Source organism: Chenopodium album, chromosome 18, assembly GCF_948465745.1.
Source record: "Chenopodium album chromosome 18, dcCheAlbu1.1, whole genome shotgun sequence".
NCBI lineage: Eukaryota > Viridiplantae > Streptophyta > Magnoliopsida > Caryophyllales > Amaranthaceae > Chenopodium > Chenopodium album.
In genome coordinates this window covers 17,269,491-17,282,396 of record NC_137851.1, presented here as the reverse complement: position 1 = coordinate 17,282,396, position 12,906 = coordinate 17,269,491, and the positions used below count along the sequence as shown (strand labels likewise).

Sequence of the window (12,906 nt, the reverse complement as noted above, 5' to 3'; positions counted from 1 at the left end):
TTTGACAAGGGATTGAAAAATTCCCCGGATCCTCCATCTTCCTTGGGAGTTCACCATGGATAAGAGCACTAAAGCACTTCCCTCCTTCCACCGAACTACCCTCATCAAAATCCTCTCTCTCTTTTAAGATCTCCTTAACAAACTTGGAGTACTTAGGCATGTCGGGAATTGGTTCGGTAGAGGGTGTAGAATCATGAACATCCTTAAAAGCTTCAAGGAACTTCCCAAATTGCTCATCCATTTTGAATCTCAAATATTTTTGGGGATATGGTAGATCGGGAAATCTCTCTATCTCACTCATCCTTTCATCAATACACTCTTCTCTTTTGTCAACCTCACAAAAGAATTCCTTAGACTCAACTTTTTCCTCTTCATTCTCCTTAGCACCACACTCATCTCTTCCTTCTTTTGACCAAGAAACTCCCTCATCAAAATCATTTCCACCACTTGTGGCAATAGAGTACACGGGTTTCTTTGGTTCAACACCTTGGGAAGGCAAAGATGAAGGACTAGCAAAATCCTTAATAGTGCTTGCTAATTGAGTAATTTGAGTCTCAAGCATCTTATTGTGGGTCATCATCTCATTGAATTTCTTATCACTAACCGCCATATAGGTGTTAATGATCTTGGTTTGATTATCAATCAACTCTTCCAAGGTTGTCTTAGGAGAAGAAGGTTGTGAATAGGAATTTTCACCTTGAGTCTTTGGAACAAAACCGGGTGGGGGACCTCTTTGAGCATTGTTTTGAAAATTTCCCCTTCCTTGATTGTTCCAATTACTCCTATTTTGATTTGAACCATAACCTTGATTATGGTTACCACCACCATGATTATGGTTTCCATTACCTTGGTTATGATTTACATAACCTTGGTTTTGATTACCATAATTATGATTTTGATTACCATAGTTTTGGCTTTGATTTTGGCTACTATAACCTTGGTTATGATTACCACGAGAACCTTGATTCCCTTGGTTCCTATAACCACCATTATGATTATAGTTGTCAAAATTGCCTTGGTTTTGGTAATTCCTATTCCATTGGCCTTTTTGATTATCAAACCTTTGAACATTGTTGTTTGACACAAAATTAACATGTTCACACTCATTGTTGTCAAATTCATCAACACATTCATTAGGACAAACACTAGAGTCATGATCATACGATCCACATGCATCACAAAACAAGCAACCTAAAGGCATATTATGTGAAGAGGGAGGGGGTTGAGAGTTAGAAGGAGTACCTCTCCCCTTAAATTGGGAGGGAAGATTAGAAGCTTGAGAAGAGGTAGAAGTGCTCTCCAACTTAGCTTTGATTGCGGTGACCTCCTTTCCTAAGTTTGTCATTTGGGAGGAAAGGTTGTTGATTGCATTGAGATGGTCCACCGAATACAATGAAGATTGCTTGCTTGAAGAGTCTCTCTCTCCATCTTGCCAATCCCTATAATATGTCACCACGTCCTCAATGATGTCCACAACTTCTTCTTCGGTTTTGTTCATGATAGGGCCCCCGGCCCCTCCATCAAGGCATGACTTGCCTTGGGGACTTAAACCGCCATAGAAGATTTGGATCACTTGGTATGTGGGGATTCCGTGGTGAGGGCACTCCCTTTGATACTCTTTGAATCTCTCCCATGCTTCATAAAGGCTTTCACTCGGCCTTTGCTTGAACCCTTGAATCAAGGCTCTTGCCTCCGCCGTCTTCTTTTGGGGATAGAAACGGAACAAGAAAGCCTTTGTAACATCGTCCCAAGTTCTCAAGGAGTTGGGCTTCACCTCTTTGTCTAGCCACTCCAAAGATCTTCCTATTAGAGAGAAAGGGAACAACTTGAGGCGGATGAATTCTTGAGAGACCCCATTGACTTTGATAGTGTTGCAATATTTTTCAAATTCTTTCAAATGGTTCAATGGGCTCTCATTCTTAGCCCCACTATATTGCCTTCTCTCAATCAAGGTGATCATTGCCGGCCGGATTTCGAAGTCATTTGCCGGGGTAGTAGGTGGAGCTATTCCACTCTCAAACCTATATGCCCCGGGCACTCCTAGCTCCTTCAAGGCTATTCTAGGATTTTCACCCATTCTTTGCTCTTCTTGAATTTCTTCTTCACTTGAAAAGCTATAAGCCAAGGATCTATTATCCACTCTTCTTCTTGAAAGAGTCCTCTCAATTTCCGGATCAAGGGGAACAAGGGGACGATCGCGGGTTCTATGCATGAAAAACTCAAACAAAAATATTAGTAGCACGGCTACAAATGTAGCCTAGAGAAACAAAATCTTTTTGTATTTTATCAAAATGAAATAGACTCAAAAACAACATACACTCAAACACCATTCCCCGGCAACGGCGCCATTTTGATGGGAAGGAGAACGGTAGGTCGTTGGGCTACCACCCCACCCAATCAAACAAAATTTGTAACTTAACAAACCCCTATTTAGTGTAGTGGTAAGTCAAGGTCGAACCCAAGGGAATGGATATCAAGTGCACGATGTCTAAATCAAGCTATTTCGGAATCAAAAAGGGGTTTGAGGTAGAACTAAGGCTAAACTAGGTAATGCAAAACTTATATGAAATCAATCTAAGACACTAGGGCAATGGATCCACATGCAATCATAATGGAAACGGTAATTTGGGAGGTCAAACCGACTAAGTCAAGCGATATGAAGGAAAATCATCATGTATCCAAAAGAGCATACTAAGGTGGTTCACCTAGAGGTCTAACTAGCGTCAACTACGCTAAACACTACCTAGGGAACGTCACAAAGCACCTCAATCGTGAAATTGCAAGTTCACTAATCAATGGTCCGTATCATAGCAAGCTTACAATGCAATCTAGTGTATTAATCAAAGATGGCCAAACCTCAATTAATCACACACATGCACATGAAAGATCAACCAAATTTAATCATATCATCAACTCCATCAATTATCCCCAAATTACACTATTCCATCATTCATACATGCTTCACCATTTCCCTAGCTAGGAAACTACTCACTAGCCATAGAAATTAAGATCAAAACTACAACAATCATCAATTCCATCATCAACATACTTGAATTCAAAGATAAACCAATAATCAATCAAAATCAATCAAAATTCAATCAATAACCAAATCAATCATCAACAACATGAAAAACTAATGAAATCAACTAAAAACAAACTTGTATTGAGATTAAGAAGAAGATCCTTACAAAACTTTGATCAAAAAATCAAATACGATGAGGAATCCTTGAGCAATCACCAAAAATCATGAATTTCTCTCTCTAGTTCTTGAGTTTCTCTCTCTAAAATTCTCCCAAAAACTAACTATCAAATTCAATCTAAAAACTAAAAACTTCCTTAAAACTTCTTACTAAAAATAGGTAGAAATAACTATATATACAAGGGAGAGGTCGGTAATGACGCCCAAAAATAGACCCTCGTAAGTGCGGGCGCTCGGAGGAGGGAGAAAGGCGCGCACGGGACACACCCAGGAATGTGCGCCCGCACGCACCTGGTGTGCGGCCGCACACGACCAATGTGCGGCCGCACACTCCCTTTGTGCGCCCGCACATAGCTGGGTTTCCTCCCCTTCTTCTCTTCGTCCTAGCTCAAGTGGTGCACGCATCCAGGATGATGATGATGGAGGACAAAGTGGGCAGAAACTTTCTTGAATTTCTTGAAGAATAAAAGCCATGAATAAGGCATAAACAAAGCCTTGAAGCTTGCCCCTTGGATCCACCTTTGACTTGGAACTTCTTGCACCTTCTTTAGGCATAAAAGCAATGAAAACTCGTAGAGAGGAGGCTCGGGAATTCTTGGACAATCAATTACCACCTACAAGCAAAAGATAAAAAGCAAGTAAAAGAGAAAAATAACAAGTAAACTAGAAAAAGACATGAAAAAGAGAAACTAACTACAAAAAGCATAAAATGAAGAAAACAAGAATAAAACTAAGGAAAACTAAAGAAAAGAGAGATAAAATGAAATAAAAATCATCCAAAAAGGAACCAAATGAGTGCTAAAAATGTCACTCATCAGTTGCATGCAGGATTCTGCGCCTCCCATATAGGGGGCAGATCCCTTGCTGCCAAAGCCACGCGGCTTTACTTCTGGCCTACACTAGAGTCGGATGCAATGGAATTGGTGAAAAAATGTGACAAATGTCAAAAATTTGGCAAGCTCATTCATCGTCGGCTACAGACCTGTCGGCCATCCACAGCCCAATACCCTTCGCCAAATGGGGCATGGACATTCTGGGGCCATATACAGCCGCACCAGGCGGCAAGCGCTACATATTGGTGGTTGTGGATTACTTTACTAAGTGGGTAGAGGCGGAGGCGGTCAAAAACATTAAGACAAAAGATGTCATTTCCTTCATCTGGAGGAACATAATCACTCGTTTCGGGGTGCCCATGTCTATGGTTTTTGACAATGGTCCTCAATTTGAAACGCCTCAACTCAAGACTTGGCTGAGAGACCAAGGGATCTCTAGCTTCTTCGCATCAGTCGGCCGGCCTCAAGTAAACGGCCAGGTCGAGGCTTTTAACAAGTTAATCTCAGACAGGATTAAAAAGAAAATTGAACGGGCTGGTGGCCTTTGGGCGGATGAATTACCACACGTCCTCTGGTCCATCAGGACGACTGCTAAAGGGGCAACTGGAGAGACCCCATTTCTTATGGTGTATGGTGCAGAAGCTGTCCTGCCCATTGAGCACTATGAGCCGACTCTTCGAATCATGTTGTATGACGAGGAGGTGAACTGGGAGGCCATGCGCCTAGCATTAGACTCACTACCAGAGCGCAGGGGCAATGCTGCCTTGCGCCATGAGATATACCGTCTGAGAATGATTCGGGCTTACAACAAAAGAGTACACAAGCGTCCTCTCAAAGTGGGGGACTTTGTGCTACGGAAAATGGAAGCAGTCGGTAGGGCGAATGAGCAGGGAAAGCTAACCCCAAATTGGAAAGGCCCCTACCGAATCTATGAGGAAATAAGAGACGGCACCTACCGCCTGGAAGAACCAGACGGCAGGCAGCTGCCCAGAACTTGGAATGTAGACAACTTGAAAAAGTACTACTTCTAAGTACGAATGTAAATGCTTCAATTTTGTTATCTCAAAGATTTGTTAATGAGAATATGCTTCCCTTTTTCAACTTTTATTATTTTCAGCACCGTCTGTACCAGCTACAGACGGCCAATATGTTTGAAAGGCGTCTGTCCCAGCAGCAGACGCCCCAAACCCTTTGAAGGAGCCGATTGTTCTAAACAGTCGTTCCTACGAAATTTTATTAAGTTTATACCAACATTTACTTAATCAATTACGAGGCCTAAGGCCAGATAAAAATAAAAAGAGACCGAATGGTCACAGTCTGCTCCAACATGAGTATGACCGTCTGCTCCAACATGAGTCAGATAACCGACGACGCCCATTTGGGTGAATTCGTCGAGGAGAAGCATCTCCCATTTGGGTGGCACATTGCTCTACGAATATACAAGCGGCCCAACCGAATGCTAAGGCAGCACTCGCAGTCGTTTGTTTTAATCAAAAGTGAAATCTAAAAGGCCAGAATTTTCTATCTATTCTAGTACAGTTCGGAAATGGTCACTGTTTCATAAGTAGAGGCTAACCGAGGCATAAAGCCGGATGCGCCTGTTTCAGCTCAGGGGCAAAACAGGCGGAATAATTTTATAAAAATGTGTTAGGTTAACTACTTAGCACTTATTTGAGGCTATCAGCCGGATGCCGCCTGATCCTTACCTATGGGGCAAGACAGGCGGACGAATTACTTTAACCAAAATCAGTCAAGCCCCAGACTTAACACTTTAATCTCAATGAGGCCAATGGCCGGATGCGCCTGTTTTTGCCTATGGGGCAGAACAGGCGGGGATTTTTCCCTAGCATAATAGCTAAGTTGGAAACTTGAGTTCTGTTCGAGCCAATGGCCGAATGAACACTTATTTTTGCCAAATTCTGGATGGACGTCTGCCGCGTGGTTTGGGGCAATCACCATAGTGATTGATTGACCTAGAAACCATGAATACTCTTCTAAGTATCAATAATTTCCAAGTCAATCAATCTCATAAACTGAAACCACACGACATCCGTCCAGGGGCAAGAACATTCGCATGGTATACAGGTTATAATACTTAGCCAAAAAAAAAACATGCAAAAATTAACAATTCAAAGGACATAATATGAAAAACTTCAGCCAAATGGCCGAATGATTCAAATTAAAATGACCAATCGCCACTAGACGATTGGTTGAAATTGTTATCTAGCAGAGCCAGAGGAATTGTCAAATTACCCGACCCCTCGGTCGGTAAAAATACATAAATACTCGGCACACAGGCCGGAAAAGCAAGTACATGGCCATTCGGCCGCAGAAACAGAAAATAAAAAGCTTAAGTGATCAGGGGAAAGCCTCTTCATTGGCAGTCGGCTTGTTGTCCTTTGGCTGCTCTTCATCATCCTTCTCTCGCTCCTCCGCCTGATCTCCCTCCTCCTCCCCAGAGGACGACTCCTCAGAAGAGTCGGACCCAGAGCCTTCAGCAGCCTCGGCCTCAGCATCAGCCTTGGAAGCTTCTTCCATCTCCTCAAGGAGGCGATCGTCGAGAGCTTTGCTGAGCTCATCAAACTTGGACTTACAAATTTGATAGTCCGAGCCTGGCTGAACAGCCGCCCAAGTGTCCCGCATGATGATCTCATTGTCCCTAATCATTTGTTTGACCAGTTCAGATCTATCTTGCTCGGCACGGGACTCAAACTTGGCCCTCAGCTGGTGCTCCTGGTTGGTGAGACGCTGCTCCAAGCGGCTCACCCTATCCTGGGCCCTCTCGGCCTCATCCTTGGCGTCCTGAAGGGGCTCGAGCTCCGCCTTAAGGGATTTGATCTCCTTCTTGAGGTTGGAGACCTGAAGGCGGGTCGAGTCCAGATCCTTATTCACCTGCAGATTGGCCTCTGACTACGAATACATCATATCAAGCGTCAGAAATTCATTCTGAGAAATATCAAATTGAGCCCTATCCAAGGCGGACTCGGCCTGAGCCTTAGCAGCTTTTACCTCTTTGGACTTCTCCTTGAGGGGTTTTCCGAGCCCTTGGATGCGCAGCATGGCCTGCAAAAAGAAGCTAGCTGGTTAAGAACCAGGCGGATAAAAGAAAGAGACGAATGTAAAAGTGATTCAAGGTTAAGTCTACCTCACAAAGATTCCCTAGAATACCATCAAGGTCTAGGGTGCCGACTCCTCTGACGGATGCTTTATCATCCGGATCAATCGCCCTCAGCATGGACTTGGCCATTTGAACTACAATCGGCCTCTGTACAGGAACTGCAAGAGGAAAAAGTTAGAAAAGTACTCAAGTATGGATAACTTGCAGAAAAGAAAGGGAGGACGAATGGTCTTTACCGTCGCCCTCATCCACCTCCTCTTCCCCCAGAACCCTCTTCTGACCGGTAGAAGAGGCGGGCCTTTTCCCCAAAAGCCTCTGCTTACCGGAAGAAGAGGGGGGCTTTTCCCCCAGAAACCTCTTCTCACCAGCAGGGGCGTCTGAGGGCCTCTTGGGCTTATGAGCAACGTGCTTCCGGCCGCCCTTGCCGGATGCGCTCACATCACCCGCCCTAGTCTTTTGGAGCTTAGGGTCGGATGGTTTGGACGGAGATTTAGAGGAGGTACCCTGTGTCATTGAAGACAAAACAAAAGTTAGAAAACATTCGGCAAAAACTTAGCATTAATCAAGTGGGTGCTAAGTATAGAAATCTCACCCCTGGGGTACCAGCTGGTTGCTGCTCACCCACCCTTGCAGTGGTGGCTTCCGGCCTGTTAAGGACGTTTGATCTGTATCTGGCAGCAGATACAGCCGGCTTCCTGGAGGCCGAGAGTTTCTCCATTGCTTTGTCTGCAAAAAAGAATCAAGTGTTAGACACATTTAACAAGTGAAGACAAGCAAAATAAATATGGCATATAAAACAGACGACCGACTACCTCTCGGCATCTCAGTACTTAGCCCACAAGCGGCCAAGAACGTCCCTTCCTCAAACCATTTGTACAAAGGGAGATAACATTGAGGGGTGACTTCCTTGTCCCCCTCATCATTCGTCTTCACAGACACGGTGAACAAACCCGCGTCCATGATCTCCTCCTTTGCTCGTCTAGGAAGAGCTGGCAATGCACTCCTGCCTACTAGGAGAGGTGGATCCTTGTTCCACCTGTTATACTTTTGGTTTAGGCGGCGGTCGGCATTTTTGACTATGTAGAACTTAGTTCTCCAGTCTTTCCACTTGTTCTCTTTGCCGACAGCCATCATGTACCCCTTGCAAGTAGTCAAGGTGTACCAGCCCTCGCCACCCCTAGCAGGCACCCTGCTAAGATAATGCATGTGGGCGAATGCTTCAAAGCTCGCCTCCACTTCCAGCATCTCGCAGGCGACAACGTACCCCAGAATATTGATCCAGGAATTGGGTACGAGTTGCCAGATACCAAGTTGGTATCCATCCAAAATCCTCTCCACGGCCAGATGGAGAGGGAAGCGCAAGCCAGCCTGAAAGGCCGCCTCATAACAACCGAATGCTCGGTCTTCATAGCTGGCCATACTCGGCCAAGTAATGGTGTTGTCCTTATTAGGGACGCACAAAGTGAAGCCATGGCCCAGAACAACCTTACGCTTAAAACTTGTAAGGCCGTTTGCCATGGTGTTCCGCCTGCTCTGCGGAACATGATGATAATAGGGGGCTTTCTCCAAGCGCCTGGAAGCGCTCGGCTCGGCCCAGGATTCCCCCCTCTCAACTGCCAAGGACTCCCTGGCAGCGTCTATTCTGGCCCTTGCCTCCCCTGAAGAGGCGGAGGCATTATCTGAAGAAGATGACGAGGCCGACTCGTCATCAGAACTGTCATCAGAGCTAAGGGACTGCCGACTGGTGCCAGCAGGGTCCTCCCCTAGACTCTCTTCCGGCGCCTGATCAGAAGGCCCGGCTGCATAGGTTTCATCTGCCTCCTCCAGTATCCTATCACTAGGAGTACCGCTTGAAGAGGGCGAATGGTAATAGGTGGGGGTAGGAGGAAGATAAGAAGGGCTATCAGGGTGTTCCGACACCTCACTTCGAGGCACCCTCATCGAGCCGTCAGAATAAAGAGTTGAACCATCCGACGGGAAAAAAGATCCATCGGAGTTATTTTTCTTGCTGTTCTTTTGGTTCTGGCCATTGTGTCCTGCACAGACACGAAACCAGTCGGATTCGGAGAAGTTCGCAAAGCACAGTCGTTGGCCAAGCAGTCGGCACTGCAAGTTCTAGATTCAGCCGTCCCCGGTGACCGGCTGATCACTATCCTATGTTGTGCCGCATGCGGTTGGGATACCATTTTTTCGAAAACAAAGAAAAAATGAAAAATAAAAGAAGAAACAGGCGTTACCTTTAGAAGAAGGGTGAAAGACGCTTGGTTGGCTGAGAACGGTCGGACAGCGGGCCGAGTGTCGGATGCTTGAAAGCTAGGAAACACTTAAGGAATTTTGAGATTCTTAAAGTCAAAAGTCAAAGATTCTCCAAAGATTCGCAAAGGTGTAAAAAATCCGGGGGTGAAAACTTTCTATTTATAGAGGGGTTAAAAACCCTAAAACTTTCCCTCCACAGTAACTATTCAAAATCCAACCAATCGGATGCTGACACCTGTCACAGGCAACATGCGGCAAGCGCGTGTCACCTGTGAGGGGCAAATGATTTGGGTAAAAATACCCTAGGCCAGTTGGCCCAATCGGAGTCCGCCACGTGTCACTGAAAGGGGCGCCACCTTGGACCTCTCAGAGAACGACACATGGCAGACGGATAAAAGGACCTGGGATTGGCGGCTTTCAGGCCCAAATCCCGAGGTCTGCAAAAGCTGCGTGAATATTCCCTAGGGCACGAAACCCTAGGGAGTGCACGTTTTTTGAGAAGCCTATAAATAGGAGATGACCTCCTCATTTATGGCTACGTGAAACTTCTGGACATTCAATACGTGATACGTACACAAAGAACCCTGTACAATCCTTCCGAGGAATATTCAGTGATTACTAATCATTGTCAGAACTGTCGCTCTCAAGAGAACAGTACACCCGAGCTCGGAATCCGAGTAGATATCCTTTACATTCCGCACCTTATTCTTCGGACTTAGACTAACTTAAGCTTCGGAGGCGGACCACCGACCATCCGGTGTTCCGTTGTTTTGCAGGTACAGGCATCCAAGCGAGCATCCAGTCTTAGTGTTGTAACTCTCCCAAGGGACTCAAAAAACCCCGAAACAATTGGTGCTAAACACGTAGCATAATTAAGATTATTAGATAATAAATCTTAATTGGGATTATTAAAAGTAAATTGCTTATAATTGGGATTATTAAAGTGTGTTTTTCATAGAACATATTAGTGATTGGAATAACGCATTAGCAAGCATGAAATGAGAAGTGATGTAAGTAAATAGAAATAGAGGAAATATTTAATTCGTCCAATTATTCTTTATGAAAAAACTATTTTATATCTTATATCTTATATATATATATATATATATATATATATATATATATATATATATATATATGTGTGTGTGTGTGTGTGTGTGTGTGTATATAGGAAGGCTCTCGTAAGAACTCATCTCTATATAAGAACTCTCTTGTGTATAGGAACCAATCAGGGCCATTGATCTAATTTGATCTAACCGTCCTAAATGCAACCTTAGTACTCCCTCTGTTTTTTTAAGTGACACAGTTTGACCGGCACGTAGTTTTAGGAGATTTTATTGACTTTAATAAAATAAGATGTTAGTGGGGTAGGTTGGAGGAGTGAGAAATGATAAAGTAAAAGAATATGAGAGGAAGTTAGGACCGTGAAAGGAGTGAGAAATGATAAAGTAAGAAATAGTAGGGTGAAAATATATTATTAAAATGTATGGAATTTCTAAAAAAGAAGTGTGTGACTTAAAAAAAAACGGAGGGAGTAATGGCGTTTTTGTAAATTTCGTAGCTAATATATCTCTGTCTTCTCCAGCTTTCCCGTATCACTTTCTCTCTCCAAAATTCTCTCAGTTCTTTGTCTTTCTCTCTCTTCCTAATCTTATACTATGAGTCTCCACCTATTTTTGGTCAAATCGACATAATTCTTCATCAAATTGTTGTAAGTGTTGCAATTTCATCATCAAAATCTTCTTTGTTATTCGAATTTCTTCATTACATATAGTATGCTGTACAATGTTCAATTTTTTTTTTAATTTTTTTGTTTGTTTTTCGGCTCAATTTTTAATTACTTTGCGTTTTCTACTTTTGGTTATTCAATGTATAATGTTCAGTTTATTAATTTTGTTCATTATTTGTGTTCAATTCTTTTGGCTTAAATTATTCAATTTGTGTTTGCTTTTTCCAGCCTAATTCTTTCAATAGTGTTCGATATTTTCGGCTTAAGTTTATCCGTCTATGTTCAATTTGTTCGGCTTAATTTTATCAATTTGTGTTCATTTTTTACAATTTCATTATCAAATTTTCTATATTTTGTGCTCTGTGTTCGATTTATCTAGATGATACTTTACTGATTTTGTTGCAAGTCTAATTTAGTTACATTTTATCGAATAATTGAGTCTAAATTTTTTGCATTTTATTGATTGTGTGTGTATATTTTGAATTTCAAGTTTATCACTTTTTATTTTGGATCCTAAAGTTTATCTAATGAAGCCATCTTCTTCATCAGATCAGTTATTCAATTAGGTTAATTTCTTGTAATTAATATCAATGGTTAAATGTCTAAGATTTCTTTTCATATTTTTGTGCACATGTCCTAAACTATAATTGATCATGTTCTAAATATTTATGCACATGTTCTAAACTATTATGCAAATGTTCTAAAGTTTATCCATGTTCTATTGTATTTGGTGTTGTGAATGATTTTCATCTAAACAATGGCGAGAAGTCTGACAAATATCAGGTTGAGGACATTGATGATTTTTAAAGTACTCTATATTATGATGTATTTTTCATGTAATTATGTGAAGTTTTGTCGGATTTTTCATGATTTTGTTTGGTTTGATTTGATCATTTAGATGATATTGTGTAAACTTTGTACATTTTAGTTATCACCTTAGTTAGATACTTCTGAACTTTGATTGCTTTTAATTTTTATTCCCTTTGCTCTAGTATACATAGGTCTGTTAATTCACCATGAGAATACAGAATTAGTGTTCTAATGATCTGATTTGTGTCATACAAATTTTAAACATAAGATGCAGAGACACATATACAATGATTTGTGTTATAGAAATTTAGGACATAAGATACAGAGACACATTCAAGCATACAACTACTAGTAACGATATGATGGAGATTTGATTTCATAACATTAGCCTACTAGCTCAACATATAGAGCATTGTGCAAATGCACAAAAGATGTGGGTTTAAATCCCACGTAGGCTTATTTATGTATTTTGGAGGCGCAAGTTTGTATGAGAGTATATTGTAACAAGCTGAGAACTTGTCTTGATTAGTGGATTAATGACAGTTTAATCTCTGGTCAATGTGAAAGATATGTTACCATATTCTTAATCCAGAATGTTATCATGCTATTCTTAACCCAGAAATTCACGCAGGCTTGTCCTAATTCTGTTGATCATCAAAATCGATGTCAATATTTTCATGAATTAGGATGCAAGAATAGCCCTATGAAAGCTCTTCCTCCTTTGGTTTGTGTATGTATATCAGTATATATGACTCGTATTCTTGATATTTTGTAGAAGATTGCACATCTGCATGTACTTACTTAGTATATGCACTACAAACATGGCTATAGCAGATGTGAGTCTAATTCCATTTGGTTAAATTGCTTAGCTTGTTTTACCCATTTCCTTCATTTCTTATTTTATATTTTGTCTTTGGAACACATTCAGGCCATATGAAATGTCTTATGGTCTATCTTAGCT

The 12,906-nt window shown here is 42.1% G+C and overlaps 1 pseudogene; it reads left to right on the top strand.

Annotated features, from left to right (window-relative positions):
* Positions 1 to 1,586: 1,586 nt before the first annotated feature.
* Positions 1,587 to 1,685, top strand: LOC145593257 (small nucleolar RNA R71; annotated as a pseudogene).
* The last annotated feature ends 11,221 nt before the right edge of the window (positions 1,686 to 12,906 follow it).